Here is a 16,218-nt window from a genome sequence, read left to right on the forward strand (position 1 = left end):
CTAAATCTAAATAAGAACTTGTACGTCAAAAACTCTAAACTGGAAATTTTGCCAAGAAGACTCTCACTTCCCTACAAACCTGTCTATAAGCCCTCTTCTCACATGGAATCCATGTCATTTATCAAAATATTTTCACTTTAAATAAAAAAAAAAGTAACATGAACATTTAAAGGGGAGTTTCACATATATATGCACGGACAAGTGGGTCATACTTTTTGAGGGTTTCTGCTTTGACATCATTTGTAACTACACACAATGTGTTCTCTGAATTCTTCACAAAAGAGGTGTTACAGAATTATTAAACTGCAACACTGATAATGTAGATGTATTCAAATTCAGAATGAAGATGAATGTGGCCAGCATTTGGACGGCACGGCGTGACCCAGTTTGCAACTGAATCATAAAAAGATTTCAACCTCCACATAAAAGTGCAGCAATTTACCTGCACCACCCCAGCGAAGACCAGCACAGTTCTACATTTTTCCAAGAGCCATAACCACCCACAATGACACATCCTTGGGCACTTGCAGAGGCCCCTAACAGCTAACACACTACACCAGGCCTATAAAGCATGTTTTTAAGTTTGTTTATCTTTATTTATGTGAATTCCACCCCCTCCCTCCCCAACGTCTTCGATGAGGCCATTAAGTGCTTGTTTCTGAAGCTGGTGCAATCCTTGTTTTTCCTGTGGCTTTTGCTCTTCAAATCTGGGTCTCCGCCCACAAGTCCTTCTTAGCCAGCTGGCTCTTGGGTACTTGCTTGGCAGAAACCACGTATCCTTTTATTCCGTGCTACCTGGCTTCTTCCTGCCGCAAGGAGGTTTTCCCCAAAGCGGATGGAAGGCATTTCACACAGGATGAGCAATTATTTGTGCTGTGTTTTGCCACCAAGTCTCTTTATTGCTCTCCCAGGCAGATCTGATAGAGTTCCTCTGAACAGCTGGAAAGGATGTGAACCTGGGGAAGTTTCTAGTCAGTTACTTCATTGGCTGTGATTATGGAATTGATAAATTTTAGTGGTTCATTTTTTTTAACCTATTCATTTCTCCAAAAGGTGTTTCTGCCACTTACAGATTTTTTTTTATTTATAATAAGATGTTAATGCTAAAACAAGAATTAACGTTTAAGATTGTTGAAAACACTTTTCAGACCCATCCAATTCATTACATGTAGGTAGTGAGTAAATGCCAAATGAGTTAAGTAAACTTAATATGAATTGCTTTCATATTTCGTTTTAAAACTAATCTTACCTTGAACAGCCATATTTAAAATTATAGTAGATTCACAGTGCAAAGCATATAAAGCTTAGGAAGGCTTATTCTTCTATCAAAACACCAATACACACACATACACCACAAACTTCAGGAAAGAAAATGACAGGCTCACATAAGATCAATTTATATCATGTATTTCAGAGAACTGGACATGGAGAAACTTCCTTGACATAAAATCTCTGCTTATGATCTGGTTTCATGCTTCACCCAATGCAGAAAAAATAAGCATTGAAAAATGTATCGAAAGCAAGTAATGCTATAAAAGGGGGGAAACTAGCTATAACATTGCTAATTTGTAGGATACATTTCAGGATACTCACTAATTTTAGAAAACAAGATAGCATTCTGCTGAAATGCTCAGCTGTTTCCCCATAAATTTCTAAGGAATAGCTATGAGGGAATCAATTTCACAACAGAATATTCTTCAGGACTTGTAAGTTTTAAATCAAACTTGAACCTTTTGGGGTTCAAGTTTGTTTGTTCTCAGTGATACATGGCTTCCTATTTATAAGAAGAAAAAAAGAGGGTCACCTAGGGGGCTCAGTCGGTTAAGCATCCAACTTCGGCTCAGGTCACGATCTCGCAGTTTGTGAGGTCGAGCCCCGGGTCGGGTTCTGTGCTGACAGCTCAGAGACTGGAGCCTACTTCAGATTCTGTGTCCTCCTCTCTCTCTCCGCCCCACCCCTGCTTGCGCTCTGTCTCTCTCTCTCTTTCAAAAATGAATAAACATAAAAAAAAAATTTAAAGAAAAAAAGTCCTTAAAAAACCTTTAAAAAACTCAAAAGGCTTCTTGGACCTTGAATCACTCTTGCAAAACATTTTGATGATTTTAGTGTAAATAAATCTGAAACATATGATTAAATGTCCATTAAAATGTACATGAGTTTAAAAATTATGAGGAAAAAAATTCTGACCAAGACAAGCTTTATGTTTTTGCTGACCTCCTAGCACTTGAAAAGTGGTTGGATACATCCAAATCACTGCTGTGTTTGCCATGAGTGTGTGAATATACCTTTCCAAGTTTCTAATGTAATGCTCATCATTTTAGTGCACCATTAATCACCCCAGAGCTTTGACACAGAAACAGGTGCCAATATGGTCTTCATCTGACCATATGGTATGCTTCCCTTAGCATGCACCCCAGAGTCTAGCCCCCTACCTCCTGAGGGAATGAGTCCAGGCCAGGATGTGCTAATCCCAGAGCTACCCTAGGAGTTAGGAGCTATTCCCAACAGCTCATAAAATGCTGAAGTATATGTGGTGAGAGAGTGGGTGGGATGGGGACTCAGCCCTCCACACCCAGGAGAGATCTTGAGACCTCCTCTCCACCATGAAGAAAAGAACTAGGTTTTCAAAGCATTGAAGTGAAAGGACTTATTTTTTGTCAGCTGTTCCTCTTTACTCTAGCCTGAATCCTCCCTTTGGTTTGCTCCAGCAAATACTGGCAGTACATCAAAGAACTGTTAAGACCATGAATCCCATTTTCAACATGCAGGTAAACAAGGAGAGCCAGGACATAAGGATCTGAAGCATGATAGTCATCCTCTTTCCTAAGGGACATGTTCCTTAGGACACCCCACACTGCCTACATTATGGAAAGAACCCTCAGGAGTTTCCAAAAGTCAATGTTAGTGTGTCCAGGTGCTCCATAAAATATAAGAATTATAGGGCTATGAGGGGCTTTACAGGACTGTCGTCTCTAATGAGCCCCCACTTTACAATAAGGAACTGGAGACCCAGGGAAGCTTAAGAGACTCACAGACATCACACAGTTAGGTGGTAATAAATCTTCTAAGCCTGAGTCCAGAGCTATGTTCACTGTACCAGGCTTACAGTTTGCCCCTGGTTCTTTGGTGGCTTATCTGTTTAAGAGTCACAGATATCACCTCATACTTGTTAGCATGGCTATTAATCAAGAAGAGCTAACAGGTGTTGGCAATGACAGAAAAAGGAACCTTTGTATATTGTTAGTGGGAATGTAAAGTGAATAGTCACTGTGGAAGACAGAATAGAGGTTTCTTAATAAAAAAAATAGGGGGTACCCAGGTGGCTCAGTCAGTTAAATGACTGCATGTGGAGCCTGCTTAAGATTCTCTCTCTCACTCCCCTCTCTGCCACTCCCCTGATTGTGCACACATGCAGTCTCTCTCAAAAAAAAAAAAAAAAGAAATAAAAAGAAAAGAAAAATTAAAAATAGAACTACCATATGATCCAATAATTGCAATACTGGATATTTACCCAAAGAATACAAAAACACTAATTTGAAGGGACATATGCACCCCTATGTTTACTGCAGCATTATTTATTTACAAAGCCAAACTATGGAAGCAGTCCCAAGTATCCATCAACAGATGAATGGATAAAGAAAATGTGGTATGTATATATATGTACACATACAAATACACACAATAGAATATCATTCGGCCATAAAAATAAAAGAAAATCCTGCCATTTGCAACAATGTAGATGAATCTGAAGGGCATTCTGTTAAGTGTAATAAGCCAGAAAGAGAAAGAAAAATACTGTATGGTATCATCTATTTGTGGAACCTTAAAAAAAAAAAAAGTTTAACTCCTAGAAGCAGAATAGAATGGTGGTTGCCAGGAGCTGAGAGGTAGAAGAAATGGGGAGAAGTAGGTCAAAAGATACAAACTTTCACTTAAAATGAACAGGTTCCAAGGATCTAATACACAGCATGTGATTATACTTAATACTGTATTGTATACTTAAAATTTGCTGAGAGTATAGATGTTAAATGTTTTCAACACACACACACAAACGGGTGGTTATGTGAGGAGGTAGATGTGTTCATTAACTTGATTATGACAAATATTTCACAATGTACACATCAAATCATTACACTGTATACTTTATATACAGTTTTGTCAATTATACCTCAATAAATGTCGGAGGTACTAAAAGAAAAAAGTGACCAGATAAGAATTTGCAGCTAAATGGAGAATCATCTGAGTTAAATGATGGTACAGGCAGCTTCAGACCACCTGCAATAAGGAAGAAGCAAAAGTCTGGAGGACTCATAGCAGGTGGCAATTCAAATAGAGATGCTATTTGTCCTGAGAAGACATGATGGGATTTGCCAGCCACAAGAGCAAATCTCTTTCAAAATTAAATACAATGTCAAGGCAGAGATAGGTATTTATCAATGAATGGGTGAAACACAAGCCCTGAATCATGCTGGGTGGCACTGAAGAATGAAATTGGCAGTACACACACACAAACACACACATAAGCATATGCATGCATTAGGAAGTGATAAGAGACAAGGTAGCCCCTCTTGCTCAAAGAGCTCTCTGTTGAACCGTCTACAGCCAACAATAGAGTCCAAGGTGATGATATGGCAAAACCTACAATGGCCAAGGTCTAAGATTTATGCTTTCCTACTTACAAGTCAGCACCTTTGATAAACTGCATTTACTTTTCTAGAGAACTATTTACGAAGTTGGCTCTAAGTTTAAGTAAAAATAGGTCCCTGCCTTTTTTAAAGTCCCTAGAAAAACTCCTACATCAAAAATACCTCTTTCACCCTGATCTAATGCCTGGAAACTGGCTCATAAACTTGTTTGAGTTATCTATAGCTGTATAACAAACCAGCCCAAATATTAGCAACTTAAATAAACAATAATTGTTTTATTATCTGTCACATTCTTGGCCAAGCTAGCCAAAGCAGGCATGTTCTTCACATTGGCTGGGACTATAGTCATCTGGAGCCAAACTAGGCTGAACCATTGACATCACAAGGCTGGCAGCTGAGGCTAACTTTTGACCAGAGAGCCCACATATAGCCTCTCCATGTGGCTTGGGTTTTTATCTCACCACAACTGTGTTCTGAGTGAGGATATGACAAGAATGAATATTCCAAGAGGGGGGATATGGAAGCTGCCCATCTCCTCTAGGGCTGGGCCCAGAAGAGACAATGGGTCACTTCCACTGTGTTCTATTAAATAGCCACTGGTCCAGCCCAAGTTGAAAGGGATAGAGAAATTGTCACTCCCTGAGAGGAAAAGTCTAAGAATTAGTGGACATCTTTAACCCACCACAGAGCCTCATTCCTTTTCTTCTATATTTTTATCTTATAAAAGCAGCCATGGTGTTGGCAATGCATTCTCTTTGCACAAAACAGTCACTGTAGCTCACTAGAAATATTACTTGAATCCTTTCCTGAGAAGTAGTTCTATGGGAGGAAGGGTATAATACATCAAAAGCATGGTCCTAACTCTTCACCTTTTTCTAGATCTGTGCTCTTTGCCATGTAATTTGGCAATGTCCACCAGTCTGACTCTAGGCTCATCCACATGGTTTGCTTTGGCCAATGAGATGTTAGCAATTCTGACACAAGAAGATTTGAAAAGTGCTTCACAGTTGAGCTTAACCTCTTTCTCACACCTTGCCAACACCATAAGAACATGATTGGACTCAACTGCCAGAAGATGAAGACACCTAGCAAAGGTCAGTTGCCCCAGCTGAGGCCATCTTACTTAGACCATTCAACAGCCCAATACCCCCCAGATGAGTAAGCAAGCCCTGCCAAGATCAGCAAGACCCTCTAGCTAATCCCCAGCTGACTCCAGAATGAGGAATAAATGCTAATTATGTTGCTGAGGTTGCATAGTTGTTACTCAGCATTACTGTGGCAGTAAGTAATCAATACAGAAAGTGTAGGACTAGAAATGTTTGAGAATGGTCAAGGTAATCAAGAAAGAAAAAGTAAACCTATCAAACTTGACACTTTGTTTTTCCCTGTTGCCATGTAGAATTATTAAATATCTAATTGATTATCCTTTAATTATTTCACAGAAGTGATTCATTTGCAGCAGGGAATCATTTGGCACCAAGACAATGGGGCTTCTAAACAGCGTGATGACAACAGGAAAAGTGGAGGGGAAAAAAAAAAAAAGAACTCCATTGGGTTTTGCTGGAATCAGTCATATCCATGGGCACTTGGGGTTGGATGCAGCTCAGCAGAGCCCAAAGCCAAGTGACAAATGAAGCCACTGGGTACATGTACACCAGAGGGAACCCTGGCCTTTGGCTATGGTTCATTAACGAGATTGAGCTTTCTCCTTGAAAATCTGGTCAGCAGCTTTGAGAATCCTTCAAGTTAAGCCTAACAGGCAGATGTAAAGTTTCCTTTTGTCTGAGTTTGGGTGTTTTGCAAGATTTTAACCACTGAGCTTATTTATTTTCTTTGCTATAAATAACAAGTGTAATGTGTGCATGTAATATATGTATAGAAGTATATAGCTATATATACATCTGTGTGTCTGAATATATATCTCAATCCATGGGAGTATACTGGAGCAGGTCCTATAGGAGCTATAATAAATAATGGGAAATGCATGGAGCCCTTAAAAAAAATGGTAATAATCCATGATTCACATTGTCTGTCACAGCCACATAGAAATTATAGCCTCCTTGCAGGTGCAGTTTTACAGATATTGTTATCTTTTCTTTCCAGAAAAGAGCCTCTGTTATCATGATGATTGTAAATTGTCTTATTATGTAACACACTGGTCTGAGTTTACACAACCCAGTTTTAACAAGAGGTTCTCAGCAGTAAATGGGTGTTTTCCATTGTACACATACCCCTAAAATGTGTAACAACCATAATGCATAAGCAAAAACATAAACATAAATTTAAGAAAAGAAATTGAATTCTCATGGTAACGTTAAATTGTTGCATTTGAGCTCCCATTCAAAAATCTATAATTAAATATGTATGTAGTCACGCAGATGAAAAAATGATTATGCAATCAATTAGGAGATTCACATTCATTTTCCAACTTGACAGGTGTGTTTTATTTGGTCCATGGTCTACAAGGTGACAAATACAAACACAAAAATAAATGTAAAGGATCTAAGAACAAGTTATTAACATACCTAGATGCTTACATATTTCTAAAAGTATCTAACATTTTATAAAACGTCCAGAGTTTATATTCAACTATATGATGGCTGTGTCTATGCATTTTAATTCAAGCTATCTTCTAAACTGGAAGACAGTAACCAAAACATTTTAAAAGAAATCATTTTTGTGGGTGGATTCCAAAAATAGACAAATTTAGTCAGGTACTCCCTCTCCCCGAGCTTTGAGTAAGCTGTGAGTTTGGGTTGGAGGAGGGAGAAAAGTTGGGTCACTTCCAAAGACCTGGTCAGCTTTACAAAAAGTTGAGTTACCCTTATGGAGGCCATGCTGTCTACACAGAAGCCTAGATCAGAGAGGAGGGAAGAAACTGATCAAACTGGATTGAGGATTTTCATAACACTCAAATTATTCATTTACAATAACCTTTCCTTTTGGTTTTGGAAAGGTACCATGTCCATGGAAAGATTTTTGCAGCCTCAAAATTCTTTGGAACAATAGTTCATACAAAAATATATATTATTAAGAAACTAGATCATTTCCAAAACAATACAAATTTAGAAGACTAACCACTTGTGCATCCATACTGATACTTATTTTTTTTTAAGACTCAAAAGCTGTCTGCATCCAAAGGAAGAACTAATAGATCACATTCACCCCTCAATACAAGGCAACACTCATTTCCACATTTAGTTCTGAATTCAGTGCTGGGACACCTGGGTGGCTCAGTCCATTAAGCATCCAACTTTGGCTCAGGACACTATCTCACAGTCCCTGCGTTCAAGCCCCACATCAGGCTCTGTGCTGACAGCTCAGAGCCTGGAGCCTGTTTTGGATTCTGTGTCTCCCTCTCTCTATCTTCCCCTCCCTCACTCACACTGTCTCTCTCTCCCTCCCTCTCTCTCTCTCTCTCTCTCTCTCTCTCTCTCTCTCTCTCTCAAAAATAAATAAACATTAAAAAATAATAAATTCAGTGCTAAAATTTCTCTTCCACCCAGACGCAAGGAAAACCCTTCTTTCCCTCAGTCCCTTCTCCATTCCTCAATCTTGATGCATTCTGTGTAGCAAGTCTCCCTTTTCCTTAGAAATCTCAGAACAAGTACACTAAAATTATGTCGAAGAATAACCTTAGAAGGTGCCACGAATTAGTGCTTCAATGAATTAAACAATCATCTCACCCAAACCTTTACAACACTACAGCCAAAGACTGTACTACCTCCTATTTAATGGATGGGAAATGGAGGCTTAGTGAGCCTCATGGATTACAGTAGTCATCCCTCTGTCCTAGATGGTAGTGCCTTAGATCATCAGCCAGCTAGGAAAAGACAGAGCTGGGATTAAATGTAGATTTTTCTGCCACCTGGCCATATACTACTCCTTTACACCCAGGTTGCTCCTGGAAGACTCGCAAAGGGTGGGAATGAGCCAGCACTGAGGGAGAAAAAGAATGCCAGCCTCCCTAAAAAGAGTGAAAGCCCATCTCCTCATACTCCAAACTCTCCTCCTCCCTTCCTGTCTCCTCTTGAAACCTTTATCCCACTACCCAGCATCACCAAAACCTGCTAGAGCTGCTTTCTACATTTCCATGTGAGTTCAGGCCCACTATAGAAAGGGATTCTGTTTTCCTGTGTCACCTAAAGATGCCACATATGTACTCAGTGTCATCCTGCTTTTGTTAAAGTATTTCCAACTTTTCCCAAGCATTTAGGGTTTGGTTTGGACAAACCTAAAAGACATTTTGCCTGATGCTTTTTCCCATAATTTTAAGCTTAAATGTATTTTATGAGAAATCTAATCCGTATGTTTCTGATTAATTTGTAAGAGCCATTTGATGTCCAAGGGCCTTTTAAGTTTTTATAAGCCTTTTTAAGACTTTCCCTTAAAGATGTTTTGCCAAAAGAAAATGAACTTAGATCCCCGTAGTTCAAGTTTAGTCCCAATCTCAACAATCACAGGATTCGCTGCTGAAACTATATTGCTTGCTGCTCTAAGCCAATCGTCCACAACTGCCCTGGGTGCAATTCATCATTTACACCTTTGCTCAAGGTTCCCCACTGAGATGTTGCTTTATCTTATAAATGGGATGATGATTAAGTTTCACTGACAAAAACATACCTCACAACTTAGCCTAGGTCTATACCCAGCTACCAAAGAGACTCTGGCAGCTGAATTGGATGAGTGACTCAGTAAGGCATTAAGGTTAGTCCCCATAGAAAAGGTAAAGATTTTTTCTTTGACATAAAGGATTATTTCTGGGTTGGAAATCTGGCTTGTACTCCCAGTTCTATAATTTCCTAGCTGTGAGCATGGACAAGTCACTATCTTGAGCCACAGTCCCCCTTAATAATAAAGTAGAAATTATCTCTTTAATCTTGAAAATGGCGATAAATTATAATGCCTGTCAAGTGCCTGTCATATAGACCAGTGATTCCTAAATTGGAGTCTGTATACAGATACATAGATAAACATATATAGACAAATGCAAAGATTAAAATGAATGTGTTATATACAGAAATCATCTGAGGGACATGTTTGAGATGCAAAGTCCTGAAACTCACTCTAGAGTCTGCTTCAGTAGATATTAACTTAGGCCCAAGAATCTGCATTTTGACACGATTCTTGGGTAATATAGGTGGCTTGAGGACCACACTTTGAAGAACAATGACTTACTATAATGCGAGGGAAGAAGAGAGAATAAAATGAAATAAGGATTGTAATAAGATGAGGATACTAATAAGGAGAAGATGTTAGAAGGCCAGGAAACACTTAAGGAAAAATGAGGCACTGCAGTTTGTGGATACCTGCTTATTTGCATTTCTCAGAGGAGAAACATAAGCATACACATAAAACTAAATTAATGGGTGTATTCTAGTTAACATTCAGAATGGGTTCCAAATTTAACAATCTTTGGTAAAAAATATTAGTTATAATGCAATCTAGAACCATAGACAAACTATTTCATTATGGATAGAGAATGCTGAATTTTAAATTATAAGCCAAATTTTCAAATTCAGCCTTAATTAAAGTTCAAATCAGAAGACACAGATTTCTACTAACAGGAAAGTTGAGAGATCAAGAAACCTTAAATTACTGACACAGGACTTCGAGAATATCAGCATACTCAAGGCAAGAGGGAAAAAAGAAACAACTTTATAAGATTCCGTAGACACTATTGATATGTGGAAATAAAGCAAGACCAACCAAATGAGAACAGGCGCAGGCTATTTATTCAGAGCTTGCTATAGCAAGAGAGTCAGTCACCATACTACAGTTTTGTCAAAGACTCAAAGGCAAGCAGAGGAATGGGGTATTTCATAATGGAGAAAAGGGAATGATTTAGGTATGCCCTGATTGGAGGTGGTGGGGTAACTAGAAGTGGGGCATGATATGTGACTGATTAGGGGGCACATTTGGCTTTCTCCAATTGCTCCTAAGTTGGAAGCAGGGGCAAAGATTAGGGAAGCTGTCAGTTATTAATCAAGTCCTGATTACTTGGGGCCAAGTGTTACAGAGGTTATTGTTTGGCTGCCTGGATTATTACTAAAAATAGCTGTCTGACCTCCTCCAAATCTGATTTGATAACATTCTGGCTTCCTAGGCTGGCTATTAATTTTAAAAAGGAGGAAAAAAAAAAAAAGGAAGAAATGAGTTTCCTAGGCAGGTTGCTGCAGGTTGTGGGCCAAAGTTCTATTTGTATATATAGTCTGACCATTGTCCATGTGTACATTCAGTCTCTCAAATACAAATTTTAGCTAGGGGATAAAGCTCTTATTTAAAATAAGAATTTGTTGGGGCGCCTGGGTGGCTCAGTCGGTTGAGCATCCGACTTCAGCTCGGGTCATGATCTTACCGTCTGTGAGTTCGAGCCCCACGTCGGGCTCTGGGCTGACAGCTCGGAGCCCCGGAGCCTGCTTCGGATTCTGCGTCTCCCTCTCTCTCTCTGACCCTTCCCCGCTCACGCTCTGTCTCTCTCTCTCAAAAGTAAATAAACGTTAAAAAAAAATTAAAATAAATAAAAAATAAAATAAGAATTTGTTTTATATCTTACTGTACCATCTCTCTTCTAATAAGTACTCCATAGTACACTTATCTATTTTCTCATTGGTTACAAGAAAATTTGTGTAGCACTGTTTAACCTACTTACTACTCTGACAAATTTTATAATTCAACCAAAATAAAAACTATTCCTATCCTCTTAAAGATGGGTGAAAAAATCATCTTTTTTATCAATCATGGCATAGGTAGAAACATATGGTGACTTCAGTAGAAACGTTTTAAAAACAATGGTATCCTTCAATTTCTTCACAATAGAGAACTACTTCAGGGGCAGTTTAAATCTTCTCTAACTGGAAACATATGAACAGTAGACTTTTTGATATTTTTGCACAATTTGGTTTATAAGATTTACTATTTCTGCATGTGATCTAAAATGAGTACCTAGTAATATATACTGATGGCTCACCCTAAACTCTTCTGGGTAAAGGGCGAGTGCCATGGAACTAACCCAATGGAGATCTGTGATCAAGCCAACGGTACATGGTGCCATGGATCATTCATGGCCATAGAGAACAGACCACAAGAATCTTCTCAGCTTAAGGCCAGAGTCAGGCTGGGAGAATGAATGGCTATTAAGGGAGGCAGTTGGGAAGTCCACTCATGGAGTTCAAAAGCTGTATCAAGTTGAGGATACCCCCAAGCAACAGTATGCACTAGGCAGTCCAGTCAGACAAGTGGAGCCCAGTGGGGGAACTTAAGCAGCAATAAAAGCTAGAGCTCCCTCAGGCCAGCAGGTACCAATCAGAATATCTGTGCATGGCTACAGGGCAGGTTTGAGTCAAGGCTCTAGTCCCAGAACAAGTCTCAAAAGAGGAAGGCAAGGTACCAGACCAGGATCTGTAGTCACAAGCCTGAGCATATGACCAATAGAACGTGAACAAAATTAGACAGTGGAAATTATATCTGACAGCATTCAACTGAAAAAAACCAAAGTCATTCTAGCTATCTTCAGGAAAAAGGGATTCAATACAATCAAGTCCTCATTGCAATATCATTAGAATGCTGGATAAATGGGCTCAAGGCTGACTCCAACAAGGACTTGTGAAACAACAATGCCAAATTTGCCTGCCAAGGGAGTCGCTTCCTCTGCCTTCACGAAGAAGGTGTAGAATCAAGAAGCTTCTACCATCTCCACAACAGCCTCTTGCCCCCATGACACTAGGGAGTAAACCCTGGAATGCTTCTGCAATCAATGAAATCAGTACAAACCGACTGCCATCATCACTACAGTCACCCCTTGACCCTCACCAAGGGGTCAAGTGGTAGAATCATTGCCACAAAAAAAGCCAGCATCTACTCTACCTTTTCACTAACAGATAGTTAAGCAGTGCTCCAAATACCACACAAGTGTGTCTAACTGGTGGAAATGGATCTCATCCAGAACCCCAGGTTTCCCAGCTTCCACCATACAGAAAGACATAGTGGAATAAGTGAGTAAGTAAATGCTGAGTGCAAAACCTCCAGTCCCATTGGAATGGAGAAAGAAATTGCTATTCCTCTGAGTTGCAAGTATCTGGTGGTCATTCCTAGAGTATCCCAGGAATGTTTCACAATAGGGCAACTCAAGAAGCAACATGGAACACCGTAGTAGTCCTAATTACAAAGAAGCTACCATTTTCTGAGCAGTAAACCCAAATTGTACTTTAGGTACACTTCATAAACAGGTCCTGCAAATAAGTCATGTAAGGTATAGATTAATCTCCATTTCACAGGTAAGGAAAGGAGTTTTAATTTAAGCAACTTTTCCATACCTACAACTGGTAAATGACAGAGTAGAAACCTGAGGCTGGACTCTGAACACAAAGCTCAGAACCCTTCTACTGTACCACACTGTTTCCCAGTGTTAACTGAGCCACCAGTTCCCAAGTCTTAAAGGAAAATTTAATTTTAAGTCCTGCCAAGCGTTGGCATCACAGCTGTTGATAAGGCCTGTCCTGGATCAGGACCTGTGTCTACAACTGGAATTGCCACAGCCTTCAGGTAAAGAGCCCACTGAGACAGGAAAAATAAGTCAAAATCTGGGTTTATACAAAGTTGGTTTCTGTGACTGACCAAAAGAATGGCTTATAGGTTTCAAATGTGTTATTTAAAATTATTTAAAACATACATATAGAATGAAGGGATCAAATGGACTTTTATCTAGGAAAAGGATCTCACATTTACTGTAGTTTATTCCCACAAAACATTAGTTCCATGTTCTGCTATTGTCTGCCTTAACTCTAGTCTTTAAAACAAGGAGCCAGAGCGGTGTCTGCATGGCTCAGTCACTTAAGCATCTGACTCTTGATCTTGGCTCAGATCATGATGGTGCGGTTTGTGAGTTTGAGCCCCTCACTGGGCCATGCACTGTCAGTGTGCAGCCTGCTTGAGATTCTCTCTCCTTCTCTGTCCTTCCCCTGCTCACGCTCTTACTCTCTCAGAATAAACTTTAAAAAAATGTTTTAATAAAAAATAGAAAGCCAGAGCCCCTCAATACTATATCAGGTCCCATAGCTCCATTTATGGCAATTGCTCAGAGGCCTCTTTTGCTCTCTGTGTACCCTATTTGGCCTCCCTTGTTCCTAAGACAACAATGCCATTTATCCTCTGGCTTACCTCTTACCAGTCACTTGGGACAATTATCCCTTCTAATTGGGTTCAGGTCCCTGCATTCTAGGCTCCCCTCAACTAGTAACAGTTGGTCCAAGGAGCTCAACTCAGCTCAACTGCCTCAATAATGACACTTTGCTAGGGGCAAAAGAGAACCTTAGCTTAACATTATCCCAACCTTGAGGACCCTGTAAGTCAACTTGTTTTATTTCAACTGCCCCAAAATATATGCTGGCAATCACACTCCAAACTTATGGCCCCCCACTATACATCTGAAGGGTCTCATGACTGAAGTTTTATTAAATGGTAATAAATGGCATTTCCCTATCAACAGCTAGCCCCTCAAAGTCTTGGAAACCTTTCTTCCAAAATTCCTTAGAGACTTACTCTATCCCTGACCCCCTGGCAACCTAAGGGTATATAATGAGTTACACGTCAGGACCCCAGTGCAGTTCTTCCTGCACCTGTGTCCTGTCCCCGTGCTTTAATAAAATCACCTTTTTTGCACCAAAAAAAAAAAAAAAAAAGGAGGGCACTTGTTGGGAACATTGGGTGTTATATGGAAGTGATGAATCACTGGGTTCTACTCCTGAATCAGTACTACACTATATGTTAACTAACCTGAATTTAAATTAAAAAAAACAAACAAACAATGAGCACAGCTACTGTTCGGATATGGATTTCTAAGTATCACTCTCCAAACTCTTCAGTGCTGCCTGCAGAGGTGTCAGCCATCTCCTACTCATCATCACTGCCACCCTCAGACCTCTGGTAAAGCTCAACATGGTTAAAAAGAGGACCAAGAAGTTCATCCGGCACCAGACTAATAGGTCAAAATTAAGTGCAACTGGCACAAATCCAGAGACATTGACAATAGGGTACACAGAAGACTCAAGGGCTACATCTTGATGCCCAGCATTGGTTCCAGGAGCAACAAGAAAACAAAGCACATGCTGCCTAATTGTTTCCGGAAATTCCAAGTCCACAATATCAAGGAGCTTGACATACTGCTGATGTGCAACAAATCTTACTGTGCAGAGATTATTCGTAAGGTCTCTTATAAGAACGCCAAATCCATTTTAGAAAGAGCAGCCCAGATGGCCAGAGTCACCAATCCCAACACCAAGCTGCACAGCAAAGAAATTGGATAGACAAGCTTATACACACATAGTATTTGTGTTAATAAAACCATAAAACTACAAAAAAAAAATGTATCACCCTCCACTAAAAGAAACAAAGGCTCCTTGGAGGAATGGCTGATTCTCAGACTAGGGCAGAGAAAGACCAAGATGAACCTGGAACACCAGTCTAATGGGCGAGTAAGGAAGTACTCCTAACATGAAGGAGAGGTATCAAAAGAACACAGAAACCAATTTGAAAGGTCTCTTCATGGTCAAGTCTGGGACAGTTTGAGCACCAAAATAAGTAAGGATAGTAATGGATTAAGACCCACTAAACAAATTGGAATCCAGTAGTTCATTCTCCAAATATAGGTGAAAAAATAAGTGGAAAGAAAAGAAAGGTCTTCCTTAAAGCAGAATGTCAACAAATACAAAATTGTGGCACCATGAAATCATGTTTTTCAACTAGAACTATAATAATGGAGGCAAGAAACCAATGCATTCTCAAACTAGTGGGTCAAAGTGGAATGAGGAATGGGTTTTACAGTCTCAAACTATACGTCCACAAAATACTCATGAATTACATCAATAAGGTGCGGGGAAGGAAATTTACAGTGGAGAAACCTGGCAGACACCATCTTCACCAACTGATAAAATTAATAACCACCAGTAATTAGTCAATAACATATGCCACATTATGTTTTATGAAGAACACAGACTCGGGGTGCCTGGGTGGCTCAGTCAGTTAAGCGTCTGACTCTCGATTTTGGCTCAGGTCATAATCTCACAGTTTGTGAATTCAAGCCCCGCATAAGACTCTGCTCCGACAGCACAGGGCCTGCTTGGGATTCTCTCTCTGCCTCTCTCCTGCTCGTGCTTGTTCTCAAAATAAATCAACTTAAAAAAAAAATGGGGTGCCTGGGTGGCTCAGTTTAGGTTAACTGCCAACTTTGGTTCAGGTCATGACCTCTCAGTTCATGAATTTGAGGTCCGAGTCGGGCTCTGTGTTGACAGCACAGAGCCTGGAGCCTGCTTCCAATTCTGTGTCTCCCTCTCTCTCTGCCCCTTTCCCACTTGTACGCTCGCTCACTCTCTCAAAATATAAACTTAAAAAATAATAATAATAACACAGATGCATTGGGTCTAGTCATAAGGAAACATTAGAAAAACCCAGATAGGGGGTGCCCGGGTGGCGCAGTCGGTTGAGCTTCCGACTTCAGCCAGGTCACGATCTCGCGGTCCCTGAGTTCGAGCCCCGCATCAGGCTCTGGGCTGATGGCTCCGAGCCTGGAGCCTGT

At 40.0% G+C, this 16,218-nt stretch overlaps 1 pseudogene; it reads left to right on the top strand.

The window, feature by feature from the left end:
* The window catches only part of LOC128312816 (60S ribosomal protein L32-like), a 33,168-nt pseudogene extending 18,218 nt beyond the window's left edge, over positions 1–14,950 (top strand).
* The last annotated feature ends 1,268 nt before the right edge of the window (positions 14,951–16,218 follow it).

This window comes from Acinonyx jubatus, chromosome F2 (genome assembly GCF_027475565.1).
Source record: "Acinonyx jubatus isolate Ajub_Pintada_27869175 chromosome F2, VMU_Ajub_asm_v1.0, whole genome shotgun sequence".
NCBI lineage: Eukaryota > Metazoa > Chordata > Mammalia > Carnivora > Felidae > Acinonyx > Acinonyx jubatus.